We start from the raw sequence: 17,576 nt of genomic DNA on the forward strand, positions 1-17,576 counted from the left end.
TTACCACCTCAGACATTCTGGGATTCTCCAAGACACTTGGGAGAAGGATTTTTCTCATCTTTGGAACCAACTGATCTTCCCCCCTTCTTCTTCCTCCTGCCTCCTCTGTCAGGAGCCTCCTCAAAGGCCACCGTGTGTCAGGCCTGTGCTGGCCGCCTGGGCACGAGCTCCCCTTCAGAGGATAGGAGGCTCTGAGGCGGGCAGGTGGGTCAGCTCTTGGCTGCTGTAGATGTTAATACAGTTTCCTTCTCCTCAGTTACCCCGGTGAGTCTGGTCATCTGATCGCCCAGACGTGCTGGGGACTTCCTGTCAGCAGGCTTCTCAGCCCCTGTCTGACTGCCATTGGTACACACCTTTCCACCCCCCACCCCTGTGCACACCCCACCTAGGGGGCACCCAGGAAGGGACATGGCAGTAGGGGAAGCCACACTTCCGTTTCCCATGCTGACCTCTATTGACCCCTCCACCCACCTCAGCTTCCCTCCCTTGGGGCCAAAGCCTTGGTGGAGATGGGTGGGAGCAAATCGGCTATTTCCAGGAGCCCTGGATGGGGGAATGGGTGACCTGGTTACAGGCCTTAACCCCATCAGTGGTTGGCTGTGTGACAGCAGATAATTATTTCGCCCTCTCTGAGCCTGTCACCCCAACTGTAAGTGAGGGGGTTGAACTAGATAGCCTCCAAGGGCTTTTTCAGCTCCAGAACCCACGTCTTGGTTCCCCTGACTCTTACCTGTGTTTTAGGATGAACTGTGAACATGGTAGAAACAATGAGACCAAAGGGTGCTGTTTCCAGCAACAGGGTATTTTTTAGAAAGGCCTTCCTGGGAAAGCAGGTGGACGGTGGGACTGGGCAGAGTAGCCCAGCCCAGGGGTCCCCTGCTCCAGGGGTTGGCAAGCCCTGTGAGGCCATATCCTTCAGGCAAGCAGGGGAGGGGGATCAACTAGTAACAGGCGTGTCCTCAGACACCTGGCCTGGCTCTCGATTTTCCTTCCTCCACTTACTGTGGCGTGACCCCGGACAAGTCACACAGCCTCTGTGATCCTTCGTTTCCTCATCTGAAAAATGGGAAAACCGTTAAACCACTCCCTCCCAAGGTTCTTGGGAGATAACATCGCACACCTACCGTGTGCCGGGCAGTTCTGCACCTGTGGGCGAGGCAGGCCTTGCTCCGTGGCTGAGAAGTCTGACCCCAGGCCTGTCCAGTCATTTACGCCAGGTCTGCAAACCCAGGCCTGTGGGCCCCTGAGCCTGTGCCCACTGCTCGGGAGAGGATATTCTCCTCCTCCTCAGTCACCTCGAGGGAGGGGTTGTTCTTTTACAAGGCGCAGGGAGCAGGCTTGGGGGTGGCCAGGGTCAGGCGGCAGGTTTCTACCCTGGGTGCAGGTAACAGCACACCACCTGTCACATCTACTGACGGTGTTACTTCTGAAAGGCCGCGTTCAACCCTCCATTGTTTAATCGCGGTGGCGGCTGCTCAGGAGACAGTGTTTGTGTTTCTCAGGCCTCTTTCAACTCCAAGAGCGAAACCAGCCCCAACCAGCTTCAACCTAAGAGAAACCGATTGGTTTGTGCCCCTGGAGGAGAAATCGGGGTGCTGGGGACCTGAAGGGGGAGCTGTACTCCCCGGGAACAGCGGGCCACCCCCATGCCCACAACGTGCTATCTGCAACTCATTTCTAACTCTCGCTGCTCTCTTTGAGGTGATGTGGGCCTCATACCTTCCCCCTGCTATGTAGCCACCAACAGCCCTAGTTCCTTTCCAGGCAGATGAGAGCTTCTGTCTCCCTGGGCCTCTGCATCCGTCCCAGGGAAGGTGGCTGATTGGCTGGCTTGAATCATGTGCCTCCCTTGATCAACAGCTGCTGTCGCCATGGGAGGGGCCCTGGGAATGGCGGGGACAGTGCTGCCCCCAGAATGAGAGGAATGGGAAGCAGTGGGCACCAGGGCACCTGTGTCTAGGTTGGCAGTGTCTTCTCAGGTTGGGCATCCCCGTCTTTGGTATGAGTACAAGTCAGTGTTTCTGCACTTGGGTCTCACCCTGCACACCCATAGGGCCAGAGACCCACCACACTCAGTGCCCCCGTGGCACATAGAGAGAAGCTGAGGCTGAGAGAGGACAGCCATTTGTCTCACATCACTCTCGCTGGTGCAGGAGACAAGAAAGATTGGGTCTCCTGACACCCAGCCCATAAGCCACGCATTGTCACTGTCTGGACATGCCAGTGAGGTAGGTTCTAAATGACACCAATTCCTCTCGTCCCAGGACACACACCCCCCTTCGAAATGTGACTCCAGGCAGAGGTGAAGGCTATTTCTCCACGCCTTGATCTGGGCTGGTCTCATGACTTGCTGATCTCCTTGAGTCGATGTGGCATGTGACAGAAGTGATGCCATGCGTGTCCTGGAACCCAGGCTTCAGGGACCCTGGAGCTTCTGCTCTCACCCCCATGGAGCCCAGCTCAGCCACCCCCAGAAGCCCAGGCTGGGCTATAAATGCAGAAAGAGGCCCTCACGCCACGTGGAGAGGGCCCACCCGGCCCAGCCGGAACCCAGGCCTGGCTGACCCACCAGCCAAGTGCAGCCTCACAAGGGAGCCCACAGTGAGATGGGCAGATCTGCCCTGTCAGCCCATAGAATCAGGAGAATCAATCAGTTGTTCTTTTTGGCCACTAAATCTTGACATGGTTTGTTATGTAGCAAGAGATAACTTAAGCAGCCGGGCTTATGTAGTGAAAAGACGGAAAATATCCATTTGTCTAAAGTGACTTCAGAATCTCAGAGTTGGGCCACTCACCCTCTTAGATCCCCGAATTCTGTCCACCGCAGCCTCTGTACGTGTCTCCACCGCTCTGGGAGCAGCATCAGTCAGCCACCAGCTCTGTCTCGCCCATGCTGCATCCCTGGTACTCCATCACGGCCAGTGAACACTGGTTCTTCCAAAATTGCCAAAGGAATGAGTGAATCCCTCACTCAGCCTCTGCTTGCACACCCAGAGGGAAGGGAGCTCCCTCCCTCCAGGGCAGCCTCTTCCATTATGAGATGACTCTGCCTGGGAGAAGGTCCTCCTTCATCTAGGGGAGAGATCTATGACTCCTCCCACGGCCCTGGCTCTCTCCCTGGGTCCCCTCTTCTACATGACAGGCTTGGGCACTTCACAATGGTCCCTGGAATTTGCAAAGCAGCACAACCTCCCTTAATAGCAAGTATTTTCATGTACATGGGACCCTGGCCACAACTGTAACCTTGAGGGAAGTGTTTCCACCAGGGCTTAAAACAAGCATGGGTTCTGGGAGCCCACAGTTGGGGGTTTCGACCCCTACCCCACCTCTGTATGGCCTTGGAAAAGATGATTCCTGTCTCTGAGCCTCAGTTTTCTCATCTGGAAAATCGGAGTGGTGAAATTTACCACCTAGGGTTGCTGTGGAGCTTAAGGAGATGATATATGTAAAATGCTCTGTATGTAATCAGTCCTTGATAAAGGTTAGTTCCTTTTCTGCCAGGTACATAAACAGTTCCAGATGGGAGCTGATCTGTACTTAACATTCATGTCTATATAAATAATGTGCAGGTGGGGGAGGAATTGTCAGGTGGCCGGGGATGGGGGAGGGCCTTCTCAGCAGGAAGAACAGCTTGAGCAAAGACAAGAGGGAGAAGTTTGGTTTCAGGGAAGGGTAAGTGGGGGGGCTCCGTGCTGCTGGCATCAAGGGCGACAGGAGGGGAAAATGACTGGGGAGGAGACAGGCCCATGCCTGGAAGGGCCCCGAATGCTGGGCTAAAGGGCATGGGCTTTGCCAAGGGGGCCTGGAGGAGGTCTGGAGCTGGGAGGGTGAGGTCGGGTGTGGGATTCAACCTGGGCTGCTCTGGGGGTGGATTGGGAGGGTAGGGTAGGGGAGACAGAGTTCCTGGGAGCTGAGAGGGGAAAGTTGGGGTGGGGGTGGGAGTGGCTTAGGCCCATCGTGGGGAGGGAGAGCCTGGCCACTCAGTGTGGGCACAGGACGCAGGGCCCTTGACCCTGTGGCCTGGCGCCTCTACTCTTGCATCTTTGGGGTTAGGCTCTATTGGGAAGAGCGCCTTTTCTGCCTTTTCAGTCTAGGGACAGGCTGTGAGGGAGGCCGGAGGAGGAGACCCGAGCCAGATCTGCAACCAGAGGGATGCAGGGCAGACCAGATAGGGGACTAATCTTACCATTTATCTGCTGGGAACTCAGAGAAGTCCCTTTCAAGGTCTGCTCGCTCATTGTATGAACCATCCTTAGCCTCCCAGCTGGGCTTTACAGTTTTCTAAGCCCTGCCACAATGATGGGCTCCTTTGAGACTTGCAACTGCCTTGGGAGGGAAGGGAAGAAAGCTGGGCAGAGATGATTAGCTCTATTTTAAGGTGGGGAAAACTAGGCCCAGAGAGGGGAAGTGACTTGCCCAAGAGCACACAGCAAATGTATGGCAGAGCTGGGCTGGAACCCAGACCTTCTGCTTCCCACTGCATCCTAGCCTCTTTCCACAGCACGGAGGGACTGGCTGGGCAAGACCTTCTCACTTACCTGCTCTGGGTGAAGAGTGAGGGGAGCCAGAGAGAGGTTGACAGCTGTCAGCAGACAACACTTAACCCGAACTGACAATTTAATTGTGAAAATGTGGACGAGGTACAGTTATGTGTAAGGAAATCCAGACAGTCTGGGCCCCGGGGGAGCCTCGGCCAGCACCCCAGTTGCCAGGGAAACGGAGAGGGTTGGGGATGATGTCACTAGATTTGAGGCTAAGGTATGGGGGATGGGCTACCCAGCCACCTCTTTGGGACCAGATGGGGGGGCCTGGCCACAGGCTGTCGTCCTCACGGTTAACTCTTTCTCTTACAGATGGGGCAAAAGGGAGCTCCGGAGCGGGGTCGTGACTTGCCCAAGGTGACACAGGGAGTCAGTGACCATGTCCATTCACCCAGCAGGTTGCAGGCGTCTTGAGCACAAGGCCCGGTTAGAGTCGTCTGTGAATCTCTGTGCCCTGCCCTGGGCCTTGCACACAGCAGACCCCAACTCTGCAGCAAAGGCTGCTTGATCCCTTTACAAAATGGGGATGTAAGCCATTTCAGGAGGCGGCACTTGTTGAGTTCATAGTAGGCTTAGGTGGGGAAGAACCCTGAGCAGTCACCCATAGCAGCGCTGTCTGATTCAGGGGACACTAAGCTGAGAAAGGGTAGGTCAACAGCCCAAGGTCACCAGCAGATTGGGGCAGCACTGACATGACCCTGAGTCATGCCCCACAGGGCAATCCTTACCCAAGGAGGAGTGGTCCGTCCCACACCACCCCCTCAGCTCTGGGCCAGGGATCTGGACCTTGGGAAGCCCCTATTATCTGAAGCATTTTCTCAGAATCCCCAGCTTCTGACCAGAGACTAAATATCAACCCACCCAAAGCATCGATAATGATGGTAATAACAGGCCTTAGTGCAGCCCCTACAGTGTGCCAGGCCCTGGGCGATCACTCTGCTTCTTATCTCAAATATTTATATCAATAATTCTCTGGGCTGGGAATTACTGTTCTCCCTTTGTAGTTCAGGAAACAGAGGCTGGGAGCTGGGGGTGGGAGGAGTGTCACTTGCCTACCTGGACACAGCCAGAAAGTGAAAAGCTGGGACTTGCACCTCACGACACTCTGCATCTAAAAACTGTGATTGCCTTCTAGCCCCCACCCCACTTCTCACGGTAAAAGCACCCCTTCCCTTCTATCCCCAACTTTCTGAGGTTTTGGTGGGGCTACGGGTCACAGAGCCCAGGCCTCTGCTAGAGGGCCTGACCTTTTGGAGAATTCCATCTTCTGATCCACATAATATGACCCAACTGGACCAAACAGAGCTGTTTCCCTCAGCTTGCATCCATGGGTTCTGGGGGACCACAGTTGGATCCCCTTTGGGATGCAAGCTCTAAAGGTGTGATCCTCAGAGCTTCCAGCAGCAGCAGCCCTATTCCCTGCCCTGTAAAGAAGATGACAAGGAGGGAGGAAGAGAAGAAACAGGCAGGGGTGTGGGGAGGTCAGTTGAGTCCCCAGCACTCCCTTGTCCCTCCCAGTTATGTGGGCCAGTGAATCCATGTTCCTTAGGCTCATCGGATCCGGGTCTCTATTTAGACCCTTGCATCTGGAGCCGTCCTGACTATCAGCCCTGCAATGTGCCGCAGAGTCCTGTGCTGCTGCTACGGGAGGTACAGGATGAATAAAGTTTCTTGTCCTCCAGGAACTAACAGTCTGGCCAGGGAGCTGGGTGGGTATAGTTCTGGGTTCTATCCCTGTTCTGTCTCAGATTTACTCTGTGATCCTTTCCCTCTCTGGGCCACAATTTTCCCATCTTTAACACAGGGTCGGGGGTAGATGTTGGGTTCAATGTTCTGCAAGATCCCCTACAGATCTACACAACTACTTTTTTTTTAAGAAAAAAATTTGAGGTATAATTCACATACCATACATTCACTCTTTTAAAGTGTACAGTTCAGTGGTTTTTACTATATTCACAGATTTGTCCAACCATCGCCACTTTCTAATTTCAGAACCTTTCCATCACCCCCAAAAGAAATCCTATACCTATCAGTCCCCATTCCATCTACCACCTCAGCCCCTAGCAACTGCTAATTTCCTATGGATTTTGGGACATTTCAAGTTCAAGTTCATCCATGTTGTAGCATGTATCAGTGCTTCGCTTCTTCTTAAAATGGATAGTATTCCATCGCATGGATATACCCCATTCTGTTTATCCATTCATCAGTTAATGGAGATTTGGGTTGTTTCCACTTTTTGGCTCTTAGAAATAATGCTGCTGTGCGTATTCATGTACAAGCTTTGTATGAAATATATGCTTTCAATTTGTGTGTGTGTGTGTGTGTGTGTAGGAGTTCAGTTGCTGGATCATGTGTAGCTCTGTATGACTTTTGGGGAATTGCTAAACTGTTTTCCACAGTGGCTGCACCATTTTACATTTCTACCAGCAATGTGAGAAGGTTCCAATTTCTCCACATCCTCACCAGCACTTGCTGTTTTCTATCTTTTTTATTTTTGTCCATCCTAGTGGGTGTGAAGTGGTATCTCATTGTGGCCGTGATTTGAATTTCCCTAATGGCTAATGACATTGAGCATCTTTTAATGTGCTTATTGGCCACTTGTATATCTGCTTTGGAGAAATGTTTATTCAAATCTTTTGTCCATTTAAAAAATTGGGTTATCTGTTTTTTTATTGTTGAGTTGTAGGAGTTTTTAATGCATACTGGATACTATATCCTTACCAGATACAGTGTTTGCAAATATTTGCTCTCATTATGTGGACTGTCTTTTCCCTTTCTTGATAGTGTCCTTTGAAGTACAAAGTTTGTCATTTTTATGAAATACAATTTCTCTATTTTTTTTCCCTTTGGTTGCTTGTGCTTTTGGTGTCATATCTAAGAAATCACTGTCTTATCCAAGGCCACGGAGACTTACACCTGTGTATTCTTCTAAGGGTTTTCTAGCTTTAGCTCTCACATTTAGATCTTTGATCCATTTTGAGTTAATCTTTGTAAATGGTATGTGGTAGGGGTGCAACTTCATGCTTTTGTATGTGGATATCTAGTTGTCCCAGCATTTCTTATTAAAAAGACTATTCATTCTCCATTGAATTGTCTTGGCTCCCTTGTCAAAACTCAATTGACCGTAAATGTATGGGTTTATTTACACAATTACCTTTTAAGTGACATCTAGGAAGTAAGTTACAGTAGGGTCCACATAGTCATAACTATGTGACAGGTAGTGTGGCAGAGGGAGGAGAACAAGTGGGAAATTCGGATTGCTGCAGACCTGGGTTTCAATTCCAGATCTACTGGAACCCCAGGCAAACTATTTTATGTGTTTTTTAATAAACAGTATTACACTGTATTATTCTTGTTGTAAAAAATACCAACATCTGAATGTTCCTGAGCCTTGGTTTCCCCCTCTGTCATGTTTCAGCCCCAGAGCTGGTGTAAGTCCCCACATGAGAGGGAGGGAGCAGAAGGGTATTGCAGGCGGGGTCAGGGGCATAAGCAATGGCTTGGAGGCTTGGAAAGTGCAGGGTGTGATGTGGGGAACCATGAGAGGTCTGTAGGCCTTGGGGGCTTGGTGGGGGTGAGTGTTGAAAGGATGCCTCTCTTTCAGTTGGTGAAAAAACAAGAGTCTGGTACCTGCATCACAGCATAGCTCAGAAGACGCCTCCCATGTCCCCCTCGAGAGCGCTATGGCCGAGAGGCCCAGCCGTGACACCCAGCCACACTTCCCAGCCACAGGGCTAGAAGTGAGCAGGCTGCACGTGTCGTGAGGCTCTTGGCTCCATTCCAGTCTGGGTTTGGTGGGGTTGTGCTAGGAGAGGAAGGTGATTGGGGTCCAGCGGGAGGGCTTTGGTTTCTTGCTTTGTGGTTAAGTGAGCAAAATATGCAGAAGGTCAGGGAGGAGAAAGTACAAAAGGAAAGTAAGAGGAAACTACCACTTGCTGAGCACCTACTGCTTCCAGGAGGGACTCTGATGAACTTAATCTCAGCTCACAACCACCCAGAGAAGCAGGAGTTAGGAGGAGCATGTCCATTTCATAGAACCTGAAACTGGCTCAGAGGAGGATGCATTTGCCCAGGATCACACAGCCGGCAGGTGACAGAGCTAGGACTTGTACCTCATTCCGTCCGTCCTGAAGCACAGGCTTTTCTGGCAATGCCAGGCTACCCTGGAGAAGGGAGAGAAAAAGAGGAGGAGAGGCCCAGCAGAAGGAGAGAGTCACACTGAGGGGAAAATAAAGAGAGGCAAAAATAAAAATCAAGAGTGGAAAGAGCGTGAGGCTGCAGCCGAGGCCTGAAGCGGGTCCTCGGGGAGTAGCCGAGGGCGGGGACGGCCAGAAAGCGGCTCACGGAACCTGGAGCCAAGAGCCCTGCTTGGCCTGAGAACTGGCAAAGCTCTCACCTCAAGATACTGAAGAGGGGGAGGCTGGCATGGGGGCAGCAGGGTCTGCCCGGGAGGAGGGCAGCGGGGCCGGATGGCCAGGGGCTGCCAAGCAGGGCCCTTCACACACCATCCAGCTCAAATCACCGCTGCAGCCGCGTGGGCTGGCAGGCCCTCGCCCCCGACATGCAAAGCAGGAGGCCTGGAGGTGGGAGCAATGACCAGGCCTTCCTGAACACTGGTTGATCTTGGGACAAACTCCGTAATGTGACCCGTAAATAAGGTGGCTTCGTAGTTTATTGTTCGAGCAGGGACACTCCGAAGTGAGTGGGGACAATGGGCACAAATGGATACTGGTGGCCTCCAGTCTCCAAGGCCCTGCATGGTCGGGCCCAGCGTGCTCCTGCTGCAGCTGCCCCCAGCTCTCTGCGCCTCCTCCCGGGCCTTCCTCTGCGGACACTTAGGGCTTCGGCATTGTCTGGAACAGCCCGCCCCACACCATCCCCGTCTCCACGCCTCTTCATTGTTCCTACTTACCCCCAGAACCCAGCTCAAGCCACACCAGTGCCCTTGGTGAGCAGCCCAATACATTATGTGCTTTTCCGCCACGGCTCCAATCACAATCACAATAATCCAAGAAATTCATAACTGCGCGTTTGATTGTTTTAAAGTCTGTCTCCTTTCCTAAGGACTTGCACTAGGAAGGCGAAACTGAAGGATTGGGTCTGACTTGCCCACTGTTGTATCCTGAACACCCAGCCAAAGGACACAGTGTGTAAATTAATAAAGCAACTCCCAGGGCCCCCGTATGGCCACATGAACCCCTTGTATTTGGGGGTTCTTTCCTATCCAAGGAAAGAAAAGGAAGGAGCTAGTCCTAAAGAAAAGAACTTCTTGGGTACACTGTGCACTTCTGATTTCTTCCACAGGCTCTGAGCTCCTTCAGGGAGAGATTCATTCCTTTCTTGTCTCTTCCCCAGTTTCTACTCTAGTTTTGGACCGGGACAAGGGGCTCAAGTTGGACTTTCTGATGAGTGATGGCAATGTGAATATCACCGTGGTGGATCACAGAAAGACTGAACTGGGAGGAACCTTAGAGATCATGAGATAACATGCAAATGCTGAGTCCAGGCCCCAGGGTACCATAGGCACAAAAACTGTTAGTGTCTCTTCTTTTAGAGGTCATCTTGTCCAACCAACCACCTGTTTTGTTTTCTTTTTAGTGTACCATTCAGTGGTTTTAGTATGTTCACAAAGTTGTGCAATCATCACTACTATCTAATTCAACAATATTTTCACCACCCGAAAAAGAAACCCCATACCCAATAGCATTCATGCCTCCCTTTCTCCTCCCCTCAGCCCCTGGCTACCACCAGGCATCTTTTTTTTTTAAATATTTATTTATTTACTTTGGCTGCGCCGGTCTTAGTTGTGGCACGCAGGATCTTCATTGCGGCACGCAGGATCTTTAGTTGCAGCACGCAAACTCTTAGTTATGGCATATGGCCTCTAGTCCCCAATCAGGGATCAAACCCGGGCCCCCTGCAATGGGAGCACGGAGTCTTAGCCACTGGGCCACCAAGGAAGTCCCCAGCCATCTTATTTTAAAGACAAGGAAACTGAGGTCCAGAGAGGGCAGTGCCTTATCTAATGTTACATCGTCAGCCAGCAGCAGAGCCAGGCCTCCTGACACCCAGTCTACTGCATGTCTGAGCTCTCTCTGGGGGCCTCCAGTGTTCTTTGGTGACTGACATGAAAGAGCTGTTTAGCCCATTAAGTTGAGGCTAACAGGTAAGATGAGACTGCACCATCTGTAGTTATGCCCTTGACCCTTGAGAGCCTGCCTGTGCCCAGGATAGAGCTGAGGGCTTTTGAGGGGCAGAAGACACACCTAGAAATCATTTCCAACTGGTACCTTGCTTCCTACAATAGCCAGTGTCCTTTCATAGCTGGGGATGCCTTCTCCCAAGCGACCACACTGCCTCCTTTCACTTTCTTCAGCCCTCCCCAAAGGCCCCCTTCTCACGGAGGCCCACCCTGACCACCCTGTTGAAAAGTGCAAACAGGCTCACCCCGCCCTGCTGGAAGTCTAGCCTCCTTCCAGGTAGACGTTCCCTCCATAGCACTTATCTCCATCTATCCGACAAACTGTATCCTTCATTTCGTTATCTGGTTACTGTCTGTCTTCCCTACTAGAACGCCAGCTCTATGAGGGCAGGGATTTTGTCTGCTTGGCGCACTGCTCTACCCCAGCTCACAGAATAGTGCCTGTTACCTAGAAGCTTTTCACAAATATTGGTTGAGTGAGTGCATGACAAAATGAACGGTTAGCTCTTATTGCATTTAATTCTTATCAGCAATAGTCAGGGGAGGGGTTATTATGCTTGTTTCATAGATGTGTCTTCATCCACCTCAGGTTGCTCTAACAAAATACCATAGATTGGGTGGCTTAAACAACGGGCATTTATTTCTCACAGTTCTGGAGGCTGGGAAGTCCAAGATCAAGGTGCTGGCTGATCCGTTCTTGGTGCAAGCCCTCTTCCCAGCTTGCAGACGGCTGCCATCTCACTGTGTGTTCACGTGACCTCGCTGTGAACTCGGCAGGAGAGAGAGAGAGAGAGAGAGAGATCGAACTGGTCTCTCTTCCTCTTCTTATAAAGGCACTAAGCCCGTTGTGAGGGCTCTACTCTCATGTCCTCATCTAACCCTAATTAACTCCCAAAGGCCCCACCCCCAAATACCATCACACTTGGGAGTAGGTTTTCAACATAGGAATTTTGGGGGGGGGACACAAACCTCCAGTCTATAACAGATGGCAAGCTGAGGTCCAGAGAGGTCATCTGGGAGGGTCACTATTGTCCTTCTCAGCCCTTCCTGTCAGGGGAGCCTGGATTAGGGTCAAGGTGGGCATGAGGAAGCAGGGGCTAACTTACCAGGACCCCCGAAAGTTGAGTCAGCCTGTGAACCCAGCCTCTACATCTTCCTGCAGTAATGTAGCAGCTTCCACATTCCATGCCTTAGCCAAAATGCAAAAAGAAAGAAAAGAAAAAGGCAGTGCTATATTTTAAAATGGATTTAGCTTTGTGAGTTTCAACATGGGAGACTGCTGTCCGTGACGTCATGGGCCCTGAGGCCCTGTGGGCATCGCTACTGACACTTCATGTGGTAGGCTGGGCCCTGGGTCCACACGTTCCTCTTGCCAGAGCTGTGTGAGCCTGAGAGCAGGCAGCGGCTCCATCTACAAGCCTGGGCCAGACCCGCTGAACCAGGATGGAGGCCGGATGGAGCCAGGCACTGGGCAGGCAGGGGACACACTCCAGTAACAGCCCAGTGCAGCTTCTCGCTCCGTGCCGTTCAGAGGTCTTTGAGGTCCACCTCTCGTGGTATCCGCGGCAGCCCTGGGGCACACAGAGGGTCAACACTCTGCTCTGTGTCTTCCCGTGGGGGAGCAGAGTGCAGAGTGCTGTGCTGTCCTGCTCCGTCACACAGCTGGGGAGTGCTGGCCTGGCCCATCACTAGGGGAGCTCGAACCCTGCCCTCTGATTCTAAATGCTACGAGGAGAGGGCATGGTCCTTGCCCAAGAGCAGCCGACAGACTGAGACTGTGGGGAAACCGCTTGGTCAGGTCCAAGTCTTCATTTTACAGCAGAAGAAACTGAGAGGGCAGGGACTGGCCCAAGGTCACAGAGTCGATCTACAAGCCAGGCAGGCCTGGATACAGGCTCTGGATTCCTGGCTGGGAGTATTTCCGACTATATCTGCACTTAAACAGTTCCATTTGGGCGGAAGAGACACCAGGCCTTTCCAGAATCCGGTCTAAGGCTGGCTTCCAGGATCTGCTGTCAAGGCTTAGTCCTCAGGGAACAGCTGCTGGCAAAAGGAGGTGAGGTATTGATTATGGCTGGGGGTGGGGAAGTGCGGCTGAGACCCGGTGGGAGAGAAGGGATGGGGAAGGGTGGTGGAAGTTTCTCCGAGAGACAAACCAAAGATATATTCATTTTTGCTTTTCCTTATCTGTAATTCTCTAATTTTTCTGCAGTTCTAGAATTCATTTTTCATATTTGAAAGTGAGAAACTATTTAGTTGGGAATGGTCTGGAAATCCAGGGTCGCCTCATTCCTGACCGACTGTGTGAACTTGGGCGGTCCCCCACCTCTCTCTGGGCCGGTCTTGGAAATGCTGGGAATAAGGTTGCCCCATGAGAAGTAAATGAATCCAAAGGCTCCCTGGCTCAGGACACAGCTCTCCAGCCTGGTCATCAGAGCTCTTCACCTGTCCAAAGGAAGAACGCAGCAACCCAGGAGTGAGGCAGCCAGAGAAAAGCCAAGGTTCAGAGAAGCCCACTTTGGTCGTGTGCCCATCCATCCAGCACGGTCCAGAGGTAGGCGTTATCTGAAGGCCGTGCCCATCCCAGTCCCCACAGAGGGCCTCTCGGCTCCGAGTGGAGACGGTTCGTCAGGCTTCACACCAAGGTCTGCATGAACTGCTCGCTGCCCCAGCCCTCCTCGCTCTTTGCTTGGGTTCTAGGCCCACCAGGCAATGGCTCCCCAGAGACCTGGCTCCCAGGAGGGAAGGAGACCGGGGAGGGGACAAGAGTGTTCCTGTCAGTAGAAAGGGAGATGGCCTGGTGTCAGTTATAATAGCGTTGGGAGGAGGCAGCGATCTTGAGTGACATGGTTAGGCCAGCTGTCCGACCTCTCTGGGTGTCTTGAGGAAGGTCAGTGTCAGGACAGCCAGACGAGGGCCAGACTCTGGGCTGGTCAATCACCTGGGACCTGTGTAGTGTTTAGAACACTGCCTGGTATAAAATAAGGAGCTAATAAAAATTGCTGAGTGAAAGTTAGCTGTGGCCTGTCTGGACGGCTGGGTGGAGTGGTGGGTCCACAAAGGGAAGGGTGCTTTGATCCCGGCCACCTGCCCAGCTGGAGGCCTTGTCTCTCTGAGGCTCGGCTCACACCATCTCTGCCACCCATGGGCACCTGGCTGACTGTTCTGAAATGTGGGATCACTTTCTGGTCTTCCCATCCCAGCTCCCCTCTGATGTCCAGGCCAGGGAGGGATCATGGCTCTCCAGTCTCTGAATTATGTCCCCACCCACCACCTGTCACTTACCTCCCACCAGCAGTGGGCTAAACCTCAGAGGCCGGGAATTCTAGGTCAGCCTGGGAGCCCGCAATGTCAGGGCTGGAAGGCCTTCAGTGTGTACCTTGTCTACCCCTCTTCCAATGGAGGCATGGGAAAACTGAGGCCCAAAGAGGGAAAGGACCCCCTCCCACCCCCATCTCCAGTTTGCATAGTCTGGGAGCCCGTGGCTGGGCTGGAGCTTGGCGCAAGCCCGGTGCTTTTTCCCAGCCTCCTCTGTTCTCCACAGGTCCCCAGAGGCCGCTCCGGAGACTATGCTCCCCCCGCCTTCTGTGGCCACACCTCACCTGGTCTTCGTTTGCTCCATCCTCCATGGCTCTGTCTGGGATAATTCTCTCCAAGCGGGGTCAGCCCCCTGGGAGCAGGCAGCTAACGAGCTTCAGATGTCCAGGCCAAACTGCTCACGGAAGGCAGATGCTGAGATGCTCGCGCTGATTAAGGACACCGGCCAGTGGTGGTGGCTCAGAGAGGTCACCTCCTCTTCCCTTCACAGGGTACTTAACTCCCAACTTGGAAGCAGCAGGTGCCAGTGTTTCACCCCAGAAACGCTGGCTGGGGTGTCTATTTCAAGGAAGTCTGGAGAAGGGCAGGGAGGCTGGAGGACAAAGGCATTTTGATTGTTGGGGAATTTATATCTTTTTCTTTCAAAGCTTTTCTGGGTCCAGAGCTGGTCTTTCCCCTGAGGTAGCAGCAGGGATGGGAAGGGAGGTGGGCAAGCTGCTTGTTGATGACCAGCTCTGTGCATGCTGCGGGCTGAGCACAAATGTCATCTTCTCCAACCCTCACAGGAACCCTGTAAGGTTAGGACTGTCATCATCCACTTTACAATGAGAAAAGGTGATCTAAAGATCAGAGAGGTGAGGCAATTTGTCCAAGGTCACACAGCCTCTGAATGGCCAAATGAGGTTTTCAGCTCACCTCTGGCAGAGTCTACACTCTTCCCTACAGCAAACTGAGATGTTTCCAGAAGACCAAGGTGGTATATTATGGTCTCAAAACTGCATGAATGGTGAGGACCTGTGGGCTGCACTGGGGTTCCAGATACTGAGGCTGCCTTTGCAGCTGACTCACTCCTCGATCTTGACAGGGCAGCAGATTTCATATTTACAAAATGGGGATCATCATCTCAAACTCAGGTGAGGTAATACTAATTGCCATCCATCATCACATCCTTAGCCACGCCTGGAACACATTCTGGGCACCAGACCCTCTGCTGGGGGCTTTCCGTTGGTTAACTGGTTAGAGCTTGGATTCTAGCTGTGTGACCCTGGGTGAGTTACTTTACCTCTCTGTGCCTTCATTTCCTCATCTGTGAAATGAGGATAGTATTAGTTCCTATCTTACAGAGTTGTGAAATGAAATTAGTTAATATCTGTAGAGGGTTTAGAAGAATGCCTGGCACAGAACACACAGCCAGCACGTGTGTTAGCTGATACTGAGCTCAATCTTGTGAGACGGGTGTTGAGATTTTCCCTGAAACACAGACTTAGAAACTGAGGTGAGGCAATGCAGTGATTCTCAAATTCAGTGTGCAACAGAATCACCTGGAAAGTTCATTAAAATGTGGAGGGCTGGGTCTAACCCCAGGGTCTCTGGTTCGGTAAGTCTGGGTTGGGACCCGAGGATGCATTTCTACCATGTTCCCAGGTGAGGCTGATACTGCTGCTCTCCCTCTCTGAGAACCAGTGCTCTAGCAGACCTGAGCATGGCCCCCGTCAGCTAGGACCTCAGTGCAGAGGCTCAAGAAATAATTCAGCGTGTGAGTGAGTGAGTGAGGATTACAGGGAGCCGAAAGGGTGTTGGACCAGGAGCCCCGGGGTTCAGGTCCTGAATTTGCTCCCATCTCCTTGCGGGACTTGACCAAATCATTTTCCCCTGCAGCCTTGGTTTCCTCCTCTGTGAAACAGGGGTACCAATAATCCTTCCTCACTGAGCTCTGTGAGGATGAAACAGGGCCTGGCACAACTCTGACACCCATGGCAAAAGTGACAAGCGTGGTCTTGGACAGTGACAGGCTACTCGCCGTGATCCTCACTGCTGTTCCTCTCCTCTCCCAGAACCGCAGGCTGCAGCTCATCTCTTTCACTTCTTTCTGAAACCAGAGTTGGGAAGACCGGGGCCACATTGTCCCCCAAGCCCCATGGCCCGCAGCAGAGGGCAGTGTGCTTGCTGTGGCCACAGGCTGCATGAAAGGGCCTGTGTTCTGGCCGCTCACCTCCCACTGTGTGCCCAGTGGTTTTCTATTTCAGTTGCTGTAAAAATATCACCTTTGATCTCAGCTTGTGGCTCTTAAAAAAAGAAGAAACCACCAACAGGCTGGTTTTTCATTCTCCCCGGCCCCGCCTCCGTCTCACCTCCAGCTCCGTGTGCTCCCCTCCATCCCCTCCCCGCTCATCCTCTCCTCTCTGGAGCCCCAGCACTCTGGCTGGGCAGAGCACCTTAGGAATCAGCTTATTGCTCTGCGTGCCTCCCCCGGTTCCCCCACCGGGCTGTGTGCCGAAGGAACAGGATAAATGAGGGGGGAGAAGACTGCCCTCTCCCCTCCTCCCTCTCTCCCTGCCCCTTCCCTTCTGTTCTGAGGACCAAGAATCTCCAAGATTCCCTGCTTCTCCAGCTGCTGCTGAGCGCATGGTATCAATCACATCCCTGCATCTGTGAAGTCTTGAGTCTTCCCCAGAGTAGGGCGAGAATAGCTAGTGGGGCTGAAATATTTATATCACACCATCAACTCAGAGAGTCCGGTGAGCAGCCCAGATTTGCCTGGAGGAGTGGCCTTCAGACTTGATGAGTCTAATACCCTGCCTCCTGGCTCAGCAGGTATGGAGACAACCCCCTGCCCCCAAACACACATACACCCTTGCCTCTTGCCTCTCTGAAAACTCTGGGGAGATGCACCCAGCTCTGGCAGAGGGGCCAGAGAATCGCCCTCAGAAGTTTTGTGGCTGAGAAGCATTTGTGCCAGTTGAGAGGACAAATGAGCCTGTGACTCACACCAGGCTTGGAACTGTTGTCACATTTTTCTTTGGTTTCAGTTTTTAGAGAAAGAGACACCCCACTCATTCAGTAAATGCTTCTCCACAGGTCATCTGCGCCTGGCCCGGTGCTGACATGGCCACTGCCCTTCCTCAGGAGCCCCCTTCCCATCCCTGCTGGTAGAGACACAGATGTGTGCAGGGGTCAGGCAACCAGGCTGACAGGGAGTGCAGGAGCTGGGGCACTGGGTGAGGCCCTGACCCAGCTTGGGTCTGCCTCGAGGAGGTCCTGCTGGAGCAAAAAAGGCAAGGCTGGGAAGTTACAGGAAGCTGGAGGCAGCCTTGATAGAAGGGGAAGCTTCAAACGGAGCCATGGCCTGGGGTATTCAAGGTGGAGTGAGGAGGGCCTGTTGAGAGGTGAGGTGGGGAGAAGTCAGGCCTCATAGGGCTGAGAATGGTAGGCAAAGAGCTCCGCTGGCATTCCCAAATCAGCGGGGAGCCCTTGCAGGGTCTGAAGCAAGTGTGGACTGTTCATGAAGAAAGGGT

The sequence above is a fragment of the Lagenorhynchus albirostris genome, chromosome 9 (genome assembly GCF_949774975.1).
Source record: "Lagenorhynchus albirostris chromosome 9, mLagAlb1.1, whole genome shotgun sequence".
NCBI lineage: Eukaryota > Metazoa > Chordata > Mammalia > Artiodactyla > Delphinidae > Lagenorhynchus > Lagenorhynchus albirostris.